The sequence below is a fragment of the Mauremys mutica genome, chromosome 2 (genome assembly GCF_020497125.1).
Source record: "Mauremys mutica isolate MM-2020 ecotype Southern chromosome 2, ASM2049712v1, whole genome shotgun sequence".
Classification (NCBI taxonomy): domain Eukaryota; kingdom Metazoa; phylum Chordata; order Testudines; family Geoemydidae; genus Mauremys; species Mauremys mutica.
Window position 1 is genome coordinate 264,898,110 of NC_059073.1, and position 15,106 is coordinate 264,913,215.

The following is a 15,106-nucleotide window of genomic DNA, read 5'->3' on the forward strand; positions in this document are numbered from 1 at the left end:
AATAAAAGCCAGTGGCACACTGGTCATCATAAGCATTGGTTGGTGTGTAAGGACTTATGGTACCTACTAAAATACGTTTCAAGCTATGTAGCCAGCAGGACTTGACAAACAGGTTTCTTCCAGACAGGAGATAAGATGTGTATCTCTCTGACACATGTAAATTAAGCATTATAAGCAAACCACAACGGGAGCTACACTGGCATTCCAAGTCAACCTGAGGATGTGAAGTCAACATGAGATGATACTGGAGATTAAAATCACAGGTGGTTGTCTTGTCTCTGGGGTGCAGAGACAATGAACTGTGTGGTATAATAGGAAGGCAAAAGCATCCTGTTTATCCATCACTGAGGGAACAAAAGGACTTTATTTTTTGTTACTATGAATGGTAGCTCTCAGCCATGTGGGCTGAAGGCTTTGGGAGATTGCTTTAGGTGAGAAACTTCTTTAGAGTACGATTTTAGCCTATTAACATTAGGTTTAGACTCTAATAAAAATATATTTACTCAAGTATATATACTTTTATTTCATATGTAACCTGTCATTCTTACCATCCTTGCTCTATCTCTTTAAATGTCTGCTTTGTTAATAAACTTATTCTTGTGTATATTATAAACACATTTCAGTGCTATGGTGTTAAGCAAAGTGTGAATCTTCAGTTGAATCAAACAAGCTGGTGTGCACACTCTCTTTCTGGAGACAGCTTCCCTGGTTCTTTCTGTGAGTGTCCAGTGACAGGGGTGGATAGTACAGGGAGACGCTTCTGAGCAGTGCGGGGACTGGGGTACACCAAGTGTTAACCTGCAAGCCAAAGAGGAGGTTGGCAGAGGAGAATGCTGAGGAGCTGAAGGACTAGCAGAGTCAGGAAGCTGACATCCAGCTAGGACAAGAAAGACCCCCTCTCACTAGAGGCAGGAGGGTAGCATGTCCCCGCAGTCCTGGACACCCCCAGAAAGTGTCACAGTAGCATATTTCCATACAAGGAACTGAACAACCCAAAACTGCACATCCGGAGTTTGGTCAAAGCCCTAGTCCCAAATAATAATTGCCTGGCGTCTTGAGGTCCAGAACGCTTACTTCCATCACAAGACCCACCCATGTATAACCCCACTCACAAGTCCAGTTAGGGTTGGCGATGGTGAAGGTGTGGGCTCTACTGATCTGCTCCACACCATAGAGGATGGCTCTGCCAGATCCCTCTCCGATGTAGATGTTAGGGGGCTTATTCCTTCACCCTCTCACTTCCCTGGTCCTTCTCACATGAACAGAGAGCAACAATACCCGAAGTCCAAAGGCGCAAACAATTCGATGTTTATTGGGGTGAACTTCCAGCAAGCATGATTCCAGTTTCCTTCCTCAGTGTCCCCCTTCCCAGCTCTGACACCACAGAGCCTTGCCTGTGTCCCTGTTCCTGTTCCCGTTCCCATCCCCTGTTCCCATTTTCCCCTTTAGCAAGACATGATTTTAATTTCCCCATCCCCAGTCCCTGTTCCCATCCCCCCCACCCCCGCCACTTTCTGATTGACTGTAGACTATATAGTAAAACTTGAATTCTGCTTAGCTATACCGTAACCAATCATTTTACTGAAATTTAACTAACCAATCCTAACATATTGTAACATGGTTATTTAACCAATTATATTCCACCACCTTCATTGGTTTACACCCAACAAAATTAATTATACAGCAGACAGAAACAATCACAGAACCAGACAGAGACCGTGCAAATAAACATACAAAACAAAACAGAAGTGAGGATTTCACAACTACATCTATACAGACATAAGGGTTTTCCAGCTGTGTCTATTGATAAGTGAGTTCTTGCTATCAAACCAAGTTTTCTTTTACATCTTCTAGGCTCTTCTCTTTCTCTGGAGGTGATAGAAATATCAGGACAGGATTGTATTCCTAATAGCCCAACGGCACCTTATTTCAATGTGACTAGTTTGGAATGTGAGGATGTGACCATACACTTCCCAGCTTATGGCTGCCTAACTACATCTTAGCTGAAGGCCTTAGCCTGTCACAGTAAGAGAAGGCCATTACACAGACAGTGATTTTGATTCTTTCTTTTATACCTCTATAACTAGCTAAGTGATAAGAATACACCGACATTCTTAAAGTATAGGCCTTTGCAGACAGACCTGAATATCTATATCCTAACAGAGAAACAGTGTAGCTACCTGGCTCAGCTCTGTTATATTAGCTCTGATTCCACAGGCTTGATAGGCCAGCGTGCTGAGAAGTCAGCTCTACATTGTTGCTGGGCTAGTCAAACCTTGCTAAGAAGTGAGCTCTTCATCATCGTTGTTGTCGTCATCATCAACACCAGTCTATTCCACTCAGGGTACAGAATCTCCAGGTGAGGACCATAAAACAAAACAGGACCGTTTGGATAGAGCAGGGGTAGGCAACCTATGGCATGCGTGCCAGAGGTGATTTTCAGTGGCACTCACACTGCCCAGGTCCTGGCCACCGGTCCGGGGGGGGCTCTGCATTTTAATTTAATTTTAAATGAAGCTTCTTAAACATTTTAAAAACCTTATTTACTTTACATACAACAATAGTTTAGTTATATATTATAGACTTATAGAAAGAGACCTTCTAAAAACGTTAAAATGTATTACCAGCACGCGAAACCTTAAATTAGAGTGAATAAATGAAGACGTGGCACACCACTTCTAAAAGGTTGCTGACCCCTGGGATAGAGTCTCTGCTCTTGCAATTGAGCTCCTGGCTTTCCTATTGAGCTTAGATTTTGTTACCAAACCTAAGCTCACTGCCTGTGACCTCAGGGTGACCCACTCACTCCAGGACATATCCTGCACATTCTGGTGCACTTTCACAAGTAAGTAAAAATAACAACCTGTGACCATTTATACTAGGGATGGCCAAACTTACTGACTGTCCAAGGTGCATACGACAATCTTCAGAAGTTTGAGAGCCAGGGCGCACCTGCCAGGGCTCAGGGCTTCAGTCACGCTGGGAGGAGGACTTGAGGCTTCAGCCTAGGATTGCCAGCTTTCTAGCTGCACAAAACTGAACATGCTAGCCCTGCTCCTGCCCAAGACCTCACCCCTGCCCCGCCCCTTCCCCAAGGCCCACCCCCCACTCACTACATTCTCCCTCCCTCAGTGGCTCATTCTCCCACCACACACTCACTTTCACTGGGCTGGGGCAGGGGTTGGGCTGTGGGAGGGGATAAGGGCTCTTACTGGGGGTGCGGGCTCTGGGGTGGGGCCAGAAATGTGGGGATGTTGGTGCAGGAGGGGGGTCTGGGTTCAGGCTGGGGGTTAGAGTGCAGGAGGGGGTGAGGGCTCTGGGCTGGGGATACTAGCTCTAGGGTGGGGCTGTGGATGAGGGGTTTGGGATGGAGGAGGGGGCTCCATGCTGGGAGTTGGGGCCAAGGGATTCGGAGTGGGGGAGAGGGCTGCGGGTTCAGGCCGGGGGCTGGGGTGCAGGAGAGGGTGAGGGCTCTGTGCTGGGGGGTGCAGGCTCTGGGATGGGGCTTGGGATGAGGGGTTTGGGGTGCAGGAGGGTGATCCAGGTATGGGGGTACTCAGGGCTGGGATGGGGGTTGGGGCACGGGGATTGGGGTGCAGGTTTATCTCAGGTGGCTCCCAGTCAGCGGCGCAGTGTGGGGGCTAAGGCAGGCTGCCTGCCTGTCCCGGCAGCGCACTGCATGTGTCCCGGAAGCAGCCAGCAGGTCCAGGTCCTGCGGGGAGGGGTCAGGAGACCCCACGTACCCCTCTCACCCGTAGGCACCGCCCCCCACTCTCATTGGCAGGTTCCCAGCCAATGGGAGTGTGGAGCCTGTGCTCAGGGTGGGGGCAGTGTGCGGATGCTGTGCCACCCCCCCACCCCTCCCCGCCCAGGAGCTGGACCTGCTGGCCGCTTCCGGGGCGCAGCACGGTGCCAGCCTGGACAGGTGGGGACTTACCTGCCTTAGCACCGCAGCACCACCGACCAGACTTTTAACGGCCCGGTGAGCAGTGCTGACGGGAGCCACCAGGGTCCCTTTTCGACCGGGTGTTCCAGTCAAAAACTGGACACCTGGTCACCCTACTTCATCGCCATGGGAGGCGTCTGCCTGGGCTCAGGGCTTCAGACCCACTCCTGCTGAAGCCCCAAGACCCTCCTCCCCGCTGTGCAGAAGCCGGAGGTGACATATGGTGGGGGGCACATGAGTACACTTGTCCCCCCAGATTTTTGCCAGGTTTTGCTGACCCCACTCGGTCACATGGTGCCACCAGGCCCCCTCCCTGAACGGCAGCTGCTGGAGCGGGGAAGCTGGGAGCTGCGGCCATGGGGAGAGGCAGCAGCAAACAGCTGGGATCTGCAGGGAGAGCTGCTGCTTTTGCTGCTGCCTCTCCCCACAGAGCTAAAGTAGCAGCCCTTGTCATCTCTGGCAGAAGCCCCAAGTGCCCACCCCCCCATCTGGCAGATGGAGAATGGGGGGACATGGAGGGCTCCGCGAGCTGCACTTTAACTATAAAAGACCCTCAGTTTGGCCACCCCTGATTTGTACAATCAAAACAAACAAATTCCTGCGAAAGCGACACAAGACAATAGATGGAATTCTGGGTAAACAATATTATAATTCATTTAAATGAAGCTGGCCAGAGCTAGCTTTTGCCTTCTGCCCTTACAGAGGGAGCAGAGAATTCCATCCCTCTAAATCTTCTGACCATGGGTCTTACATATGGAGTCAGGGCTCCACATCACATTGATTTTACCTCTCTGTTGTGATGGCAAACTGTGAACCTTGTGAACACGGTAGAAACAAGTGGCCAGGATCTGATGTTTCTCAAGTAAACTAGAATATTTCACATGAGTGGCAATGCTGCTCTTTCCCCTGTTCCCATGGCTTTCAGTGTCTGGGAGTATACACAAGAGTTATTTCAGCCCAGGACCCAACTATTCCACATGCTTCTGAGGCCTGCGTATGACTAGGGTAAGTTTTGATCTAATATGGCTGCTTGTGCACTTAAGATACACATGAGCTTTTGTTCCTTTGCATACTAGAATGTGGGTGCACATGAAGAAAAGTGCAGCTATGGAGAAGTGCTTTCCACATGCAATTGGTTCTGTGCAGAGCTCACCCCATAATTTAGATAATAGCTGAAGTTAATGCCCATATTTGTATTACAAAAAAATGTTTCTAGCCAGCCAGCCACTATTTACATGCAATTCAGAAGGAAGTGCCACATCTCTCTCTTTCTTTTTCTCTTTCATGTAACTTTTCATTTCCTGGTTCTTATCAAACACATGCAATGTCTTCATACCAAAAGGTTAAAAGAAAATTGTTTGTAGAACAAACAAAAGTGCTGAGTGTGCTGCACAACCTGGAAGATGTGGTGTGAAAACCCCACTAGGAGTATTACATAGTCTGGCTTGCAGAGAGACCTATGGGCCTGCCGGCCAGTGGACAGCACTTGTTACAGGCAGGGAACCTGAACCAAAGGTACGAAGGCAGAAGAGAAAAGGCATCCTCTGTGGCTGCCCAGGCCACCGCGCAAACGAACCCCATAGAGTGTCACATGGATACTCAAATTAGTTTCTTGAGGAGTCAGAATGAAAATCAATTGAACTAGTTTATGAAAGTGTATACACAGACGAAGGATAATTCCTGTTCCACGTGATTCATAGAGCCCCCAACCCCATCATAGCTCTACAGCAGGTATCACATTGCATCAGCACAACATGCTCTCATTGGCTGACCCTGGCCTTGATTCTAAGCTGTACTAAACTCAGCTCAGTGCAGTGCAGTCTGGGATGGACCCAGGTGGCTGTACACCACTTTTGAAGGCTCCTGAATGCTAGGGCTGGCAGGGATCCAGTCCCAGGTGTAAGCTAGAGAAGCCAGAGGGCTGCTCTAATTTACATTTGGTTGCACTGGTCCTGAAAGCCTCCTTGGACATCAGGGACATCTGCAAGAGGAAACATGGTCACTTCTGGAATGTGAGTGGAAGACACTGAAAGATTAATCTGGCCCTGTGGGTGCTGAGCACCCCCTATTTTTTTCGGTTGGTGCTTGAGCCCCAGAGCATCCACAGAGTTGGCACCTTTGGACAGAGCAGTTAAAGACTTCCTCTTTGTACAAAACTCATGAGGGGTTGGGTTTTTTTTTGGGGGGGGGGAAGGAATCTAGAGTTGATCTTGAATTACTGTAAGTGAGAGTTAAAGAGGAAGGAAATCTTGCTTTTCCCTCCTATTATTGCTGTTTCAGCCTCCTCCCTGTCCTGTGACACAATCTAGCCACTGAGGGTGTGAGAGCTCTCTCCTCCCGCAGTTCCTGTCATCTGGAAAAGCCTTCCTGTGTATCCAACAGAGGGACTCTCCATCTCACTTCAAATGAAAGATTAATACATGTACCCTGTCCCCACCACACAGCTATTCTAGCTCTCTGAAATGTATTATTTCATTGTGTGGCATTGTGTTAGACAGTTTATATGAGAGACACTATCCAGAGTAAAGCTGGATTTTTTTTTTTTTAATTTCACACATCACAGTCAATTTGTATGGTTAAGGTTTTGCCTCTTTGCTCTGGATTAAAGAAGAGCTATCTAGGTAATACTTAGTGTTACAGCCCCCTACTGAGAAGCTATGGAGGGCCATCTCCCATGTGTCACAGTTTCTTCACATCACCAGAACAGCAAACATCAATCCAAATCCTCCTCAGCTAACTATGTGTATCCTGAGGTGCAGATCAGGCTGCAGGAAGGTTTAGGAATGCCCTCCTCAAATGCATGGTCACAAGAACTATAGGTCTATTTCTGTGGCTAGATTTAAGTGTCTGCTTGTAGTATGACATGCTGTGTTGTGGATACCAGGCACAGACCAGGCTTCCTAATTATTCTCCAACAGGAATGGTGGAGTGTGATCATTTGTGATGCTGGTGTTGGGTGAGACTGATGTGATGGGTAATGGATGGATTTACTGGAGATACCTGAATACATTTCATTGAAAAGTTTTGAGTGTGGTATTTCTAGGGCAGGGATGGCCATTGCTTTACTTGTCTGTACAGCTCCTGGCACAATGGGGCTGATTGGGACTTCTAGATGCTATTGCAATATAAATGATAATACAGAATCCTGACAACCATACAGTGTAACCCTGAGCTGTATAGAGGGCTAATAGAAAGCAAGCATCTAACAGTAATGTAAACAATGTGGACTTCTGGGGCCAGATTATGATCTCAGCCACTCTGGTGTCATTTGGCCAAACTGGCAGGCTGAGGCAGCCTGGACAAAAGCTTCTGAGAGGCTCTCAGAACTTTGCAAAAGATCCACATGAAAGATACAGTGTGTGACCATAGACAATAATTATTTCTATCAAATCCCGCTCCCTCCATCCCAACCACCACAAAAATTCACCAATTCCACCCCCAACCGACCACAAACTCAGCACTTCCCCTACCCTGTCATGCACAAAAACCCATCAGCCCCCCCAGCCCACCACACACAAACAGAACCATCATTTTTCTCTCCCCAAACAAATCCATCTGTGTCCAATCCCCCTTCAGACAAATGCATCTGCTCCAAGTCCCCAGCCCCCTTTTGTCTTCACACACACACGCATGTGATTGAGGCAGGACTGCAGAGGAGAGAGACACCAGGCCTGGGGATCCACATCTGGAGAATGTTTGGGGAACAATCAAGAATCAGGCTGCAGCTGAGGCTGCTGATCAATTGTTCTCCTTATGTGAGGAGTCACAGAGTGATATAATAGCAGCCAGTAGAGGATGCTATTTCTGTGGGTGCCTCCTGAGGCACTTGTTGGGGAAGAAGAGCCAGGGACTGCAAGCATGAAGTACACATGTGAAAGAGACTAGCATAAAGAAGGGAATGACCTATGGGGACATGCCTGAGTGGCCAGAGACCCAGTCCAAGTTGGGAGTAATTCCATTGAAATCACACTGGATTTACACTGGTGTGGCTAAAAGCTGAATCTGGCCCCAACTGATGGGGTTCACAAAGATATTGTTGCCTTGGCCTGAGTGGTTAGCCACTATTCAGGCATTGCCAGGTTGTTTCTGTTAAGATGATGTACAAAGTTTATTTACAAAGAATGTACAAAGTTCTGTTTCTCTGAACACAGCAGGAGGCAGTTTCCTTGCTCACAATTTCCCAGCCTTTTTCCAGCCAGCCCTCTGCCTAAAAAAAGCTTGCGCTCTCAGCTTCTCCCCAGGGACACATTCACACTGTTTCTTTCACTATCTGATCACTTTCTCTCTTCTTATGACACACTCAGACTCACAGGGCTTTATCTATAGTGCCCCAGTCCCTGCATTTGCAGTCTGTCCCAGGGAAACCCTTCTTATTCTTCATGAGTTATTTTTGTTTAGGCCCTCCCATGCAGTCCAATTATTTGGGTGGTAGCTTCTGTTGTTTCAGGTACCTTTCTCCATAAAGGAGCTTAATTGCTTCTTCTGTTTAGCCAGAACAAAAGGTGACTAGCACATCCATCAGCTTCAGCAAGGTCTATGATTGCTCATAGATCAAAGACTTGCTTTCTGATAGATAGCAACATTCTCCAGCATAATATGTTAGGAGAGTTTAATTTACATTTTTACTGTAGTTCTTCCATAACTTCTCAAAATTAACCAGACAAATCTCCAGTCCTGGGTATAGCTCACTTCCCGACCCCAGAGCATAGAAACAGCAGCAGTTTTGAAAAAGGAGAAGGAACAAGGGTGCAACAGTTCTGTTCCCCTCCTCTGTTCTGGTAAGAATTTGCTTACTAGAATTTTCTGTAACACTGGGAACTAAAAATTTCATCTTTGTAAAACAAGGAGTACATATTCTCCAGCTTCACAGGGAGAAAGCTTTATTCCTTTATGCATAAAAGAGTGTAAGAACTATAAATCTGTTACAGGTCAGATATTTGGATAGTTGGGATTTGGAAGGCAGAATCAACACACAGATTAGGATCCAACAGAGAGAGGAGCTCACCTGGTGACAAAAAGAGCAGGAGTACTTGTGGCACCTTAGAGGCTAACAAATGTATTTGAGCATAAGCTTTTGTGGGCTACAGCCCACTTCATCGGATGCACAGAATGGAACATATAGTGAGGAGCTATATATACATACAGAGAACATGAAAAGGTGGGAGGTGCCCTACCAACTCTAAGAGGCTAATTAATTAAGAGAAAAAACTTTTGTAGTGATAATCAAGATAACCCATTACAGACAGATTGACAAGAGGTGTGAGAATACTTAACATGGGGAAATAGATTCAATGTGTGTAATGGCTCAGCCATTCCCAGTCTCTATTCAAGCCTAAATTGCAAAAAAGAGAAAGTGCCATCCCCTACTATAAATTATGAGGGGCAACAACAGACTTTGGGTACTTTCATAGCACCTGAAGAAGTGGGATGGAAATGAAAAAAGGTGGCCCTAACAAAATTAAAAGATGGAATAGGGGATGATCGGAATGGGTGCTGCAAAGGGGGTACTGGGAATGACCAAGTAAGTACACAGGAGGAAAAAGTAGCAAACTAGACTTTCACTAAATTGGTAAATCAGAGGAGGGTAAAAATAGAACAGTTAATAGACCAAATTAGAAGACCGGACCTGTGATTTGATCAGAAGGGAGTGGATAAAAAAGAATGTCAAGATGAAAAACCAAGAGTGAGAAGGTTAACACCTAGAATTGATACATTAACACGTGGCTTTGCCCAGAAATGGTTAACAGCAGCAGGGAAGGGCACTCCTGCAATCCGTTTGGCATGCAGACAAAAGCAACAGACACTGGGGGAACAAATTCAGGTTTTGCAAGAGCAGATAACAACCTCCACTCTCCTCTCAGAGCCAGGATAAAAACCAGGAATAGAGGTTTCCAACCGCCTGCTTTAACCCACTGAACCCTCCTCCTAGCTCAGAGTTGTTAATATAATCTTCTTTCTCAAACATTTTTACATACCAGTTAACTTTTCTTTTATATCCTCTCTCAGTTTACTAAATTTGCTTTTGCTGCCTGTACTTTAAGATAACTTGACAGAGTTCATTTCTCTTGGCTCATGCTTCTCTCCCTTCCTAGGTTGTACTTCTCCCTTCCCCCTGCTTTTTTCTTTGTTTTAAAAGTTAAAAGTGATAGTTATTACAGAAACCTCAACTGCTGAAAAAGAGGAAGCAACCAAAAACAAAATAACAAATAAACAAAGAGAAAACAAGGTAAAAACTTTACTTTAAATAAGCCCGGTGAATTAATTATTTTAACCCTTCAGGAGTGCAACAGCTGGAAATACTCCTAATTTTCTTGAAGATATGGTTGCCAACCAACTGAAATGTTAACTCTACCTCTAATCCTAATCCCTGATTTATATTTGAAATATGGGCTTTTCTTATTTCATTTAATAACATTTTTAAATAATTGTATGTTTGTTTTGTATGTCACATATGTTGTCCTGTGTTGTATATGTCAGATGACTATTTTTGTCTGTTTGTTTTAATTTTGTTACAGAAAAAGTCAATGTTATCCTTTTTTTTAAATATAAGTGGTATTGCACTATTTTAACATGATGGTTGCAATATAACCATCATAATACTAATTAAATGTTTTGCAAACTTAAAATGGCCTCAGTTATAAATATATGTGCATATATTTTTGCCTCAATAAATAATGCAATTTCAAACAAATAATTCTTTTATTAATCACAGGTTTTTTTATTCAAAGTTAAAAATGTAAAGGGAAACCTCAACATTAATGCAAAGGTAATAGTAACAAAATGTTGATTTCTTGTTTGGCCTTTACTAAATATAACATTTTTATAACTATATTTTAATAACAAAAATGTCAAAAAATATAACAAAATATACTATGTCTGGTTATGTTGCAAAATGTTAAAGTTAACCAAACAATTTCAACAGGTTTCCACCTTTGAATCCCAAACACAACCAAGTGTTATGAAAGTTTAATACCTTCAAAGTGTTTGCATAGACCTGTATTTAAAATTCACTCTGATACAGAAACTACAGAACCCAAACCACCAAAAAATAAAATCAACCTTCTACTGATGGCATCTGACTCAGATGATGAAAATGAACATGTCGGCCCACACTGTTTTGGATTGTTATCATGCAGAACCCATCATCAGCATTGAAGCATGTTCTCTGGAATGGTGGTTGAAGCATGAAGGGATATATGAATCTTTAGCGCATCTGGCACATAAATATCTTGCAACGCCGGTTACAACAGTGCCATGCAAATGCCTGTTCTCACTGTAAACAAGAAGCTGGCAGCATTATCTCCTGCAAATTGTAACCAATCTTGTTTGTCTTAGCGATTGGCTGAACAAGAAGTAGGTCTGAGTGGACTTGTAGGCTCTAAAGTTTTACATTGTTTTATTTTTGAATGCGGGTTTTTTTGTACATAATTCTACATTTGTAAGTTCAACTTTCATGATAAAGAGATTTCACCTCATACAAGTACGGTAGTGCATTGACAAATACTTTTTTTGTTATTTACAGTGCAAATGCTTGTAATAAAAAATAAATATAAAGTGAGCGCTGTACACTTTGTATTCTGTTGTAACTGAAATTAATATATTTGAAAATGTAATAAACATCCAAAAATATTTTAAATAAATAGTATTCTATTGTTGTTTAACAGTGCGATTAACCACGTGATTAATTGCGATTAATTTTTTTAATCACTTGACAGCCCTAATTACTGAGCAAAGTAAGTTCATTTGCCTGTGACTTTAAATCTTTATCACTGAAATATAGATGAATTTGGCTACTGTGTAAAAGCAACTGTATTATTGCTGTATATTTCTTTGTTAATTGATATACTAGCATCTTATCGAGATTGTGCATAAGACTCAAGGGCTGGGCAAAAGTCTATAGTGGAGTCTGGTGTCTTTCAAAACAGGACACTCCAAAATCTAGATGAAAATATTGAGTATATTGCAAGATTATCTGAATCGTAATATCCATTTGGAACAGGGGTGATATGAGAAACATGTTTGTATTTATGGGCGTGTGTGTGTGTTTATACACACACAAACAAACATTAACCACCAGGCAGCGGAAACTGTCTCTGAACCTGTAATTCATAGTATTAAGGGCTGACTAGCGAAGAAACAGTACACCATTTACAATGTGCGTGAGATTGCCAAACTGTTTAACTAAATACAAGTAAAAGATAACAAACTAATTGCAGCAAACAATATAAAGGCAAGGGAAAAAAACAAATTGGTAAAGAAAGGTTGAAGGTTGTGGCATATACACAAGACTGGGTGTTTTTCTAAGGCAAAACAATTGCACTTTAGAAGGCCCAAAGTGATTGGTGGATATGTATGTAAATAAACCCCCTCTGTTTTGGTGGCAAATAACACCACGTGCAATAAATAAGAGAAAACTCCCAACCCGCTCTGAAGTAAGCACCTCTACCATAAACTCTTTTAAAGCGAGCCAGAAGGGACCCTGTGGCAACCTCAGGCACTGACTTCCAATTTTCCCCTGGGGTGCTCAACCTCTGCTTAGCCCCTTCCCCCAAGACCCCACCTCGCCTCTTCCCTCCCTCTCCCCTGAGCAGCCCCTGTCCCTGCTCTTCTACCCGCCCTCTCAGTCTGCAGATGAAGGATAATGTGACAGAGGCTATGACAGACTGTTACCCGCACAAAATTATCTGTTACTTGCACACTCTAGGGGCACCCATCCTTGCCCTGTTCCTACGGGTCAGGCATAACCCTGTTAATTTAGGCGCCCACCCTTACCCTTCTGTGGGCTCAGGGCTTAACCTTACACTCTGCAGGTTTGAGGGGTCTTTTACCAGTGAAAGAGCCTTGCACAGTAATATCCTGATCCTCTATTTATTAACAATTACCAAGCAGAATACACATGCTAAGCATACAATGCTATACTCACCAATCCTGATCAGGCAGGTGGAGTTTCCCTGTGGGCCAGGCAAGGTCAGTCTCATCTGAATTCTGGTTGTTGCATGTCATGGTTGTGCAGAGGATTCTTAGCAGCTCTGATCTTAGGCTGTGCCTTTAGAGGTGAGTTCTTTTTCTTCTTCCAGGCCTTTCCTTCTTCTTATTCTTCTGTTCCTTCTGCTGGTCTCCGTCTTGGACCCCCGTTTATATAGTGAAACTTGAGTCCTGCTTATCTGTACTTTAACCAATCATTTTACTAAAATATTACTAAACAATTCTCTAACCAATCCTACCATATTGTAGAACAATTCTTTAACCAATCATACCCCACCACCTTAATTGATTTACACCTAGCAAAATGAAATATGTAACAGAGAGAAACAATCAAAGAACCAATAGAGAAGTGGGGACCATAAAGACAAAACAATAAAGAAGTGAGGCTTTCACAACCACAGCTATTGATAAGTGATTCCTTGCCACACAAATGCTGTCAGACTAAGTTTTCTTTAATCACCCTAAGATCTGTTCCTTTGTCTGGTGATGGCGGGTGCTATTAGGACAGAATTGCCTTCTTAACAGCCCAGTATTACATTGTTTTAATGTCATTTAGATGGAATGTGAGGATGTGACTTTCTGCTTCTTGGCTAATGGCTGCTGCTCTCCAAATATGGCTGCAGACAAAGGCCTTAGGCCTTACAATATGGCTATAGGAAAAGGCCTTCTCCTTACAAGACAATACCGAATGGGAGTCACTGGTGACTAACCTTTTTTGCACCCAGACCTCCCTTGTCCATTAACATCGCTAATTTGGTACAAAGGAAAATAGGGCAAATGGTGTCCATTGCCCAACTAATAGCCAAGCAACAAGCAATTGGGGATAATATTGTTTAGGGAATGGAGACACTCTGGTGGGCTGCACCAGAGGAGGTGAGCTTGCACATCCTGGTTCGTACTTTAAGCCTAATATTAATGGTGATTCAAATTATTACAACCACTGTGGTCTTGGGAATGTGCTGCTGGGTAATAAACTTGGGGGTGCGGGGGGAGCACAGAAAGACAGGAATATAATGCAAATGAAATGAATACTAATATAAAAAGAAAGCAGAGGAATGTAGCTGTGGCCTGGCCTGACATGAGTAATTAACACATGGTGGGAGGCCTCATTTTTTGGAAGATAGGATTAGGGAAGGAAATAAATGATTAGGCTGAATACAGAACATTTGTGTTAAATAAAAAAGTAAATAGGTCAGTAGGCTAAGAAGACAGAACGCCTGAGCCAACTCAGATAAGAAGGAGAACACCCAGGGGACTATTTGCTATAAATTCAATAACAAGGGACAAAGAATGTAGAGATGAGGTAAAGAGGAAGTCGAATCATGGTTACTGTGTGGACAATGCATTCCTGCAAAATAACCAAGCCAAAGCAAAAATGTGTGATGCAATGTATAGCAAATGCAATGAGAGATGTAACGTATATAAAGGGAGAAGGCTTCTGTGTAACTTTAGAGCTGTGATGTACCCTGCATCCATCCCTCCCGTGTTTGAATTTGATCAACTCAGCATAGCACTGCTGTATGTAACTTGCCATTAATATAAACAGATTTCCTATTGGTATCACTCAAAATTTGGGGTCAGTGACACTGCATTCTAACTAAGGCACATGTTAGTCAAAACAATTTTGTTCAGTGCCAGGTTACCAATATCAAATCCTGACAGCAATATTTGATAAATTGGTTACTGTCCATTCAGTAGGTCATCTGGAAGACAGCATCTACAACAAACAAATGAATCTACTTTAACTACTGGTGTATCAGAGAGCAATGCAAACCTAAAGAGCACCACACCCAGCTTGTTATACCAGGAATGTTAACATTGCAACTCCAGTGTGTGGCCACAATAATTGAGGCCAATCCAATGGAACAGAGAAGCTTTCAAGATGGTAACCAGCAGTAAGGGTAATCTGTAACATGGAAGGACAGTCCTGTGTAGTAACTAATTACAATAAATTTATATATAAAGTCCTTATTTTTTATGTCACTATTCCCAATTCCTGTTTTACTTCTCATGTACCTAGAACTGTGGAACATATTGTACTAGTGCCTAGCCCAGTTTTTCAAAATGAATTTAAGACTACACCTCTCAACTAAAGTCTTGGACCTAACATTCCCAGGCCCACGTTATGGGACTAAGATCAAATGACTGAAGAAATCTGTCCGCATGTCATATGAG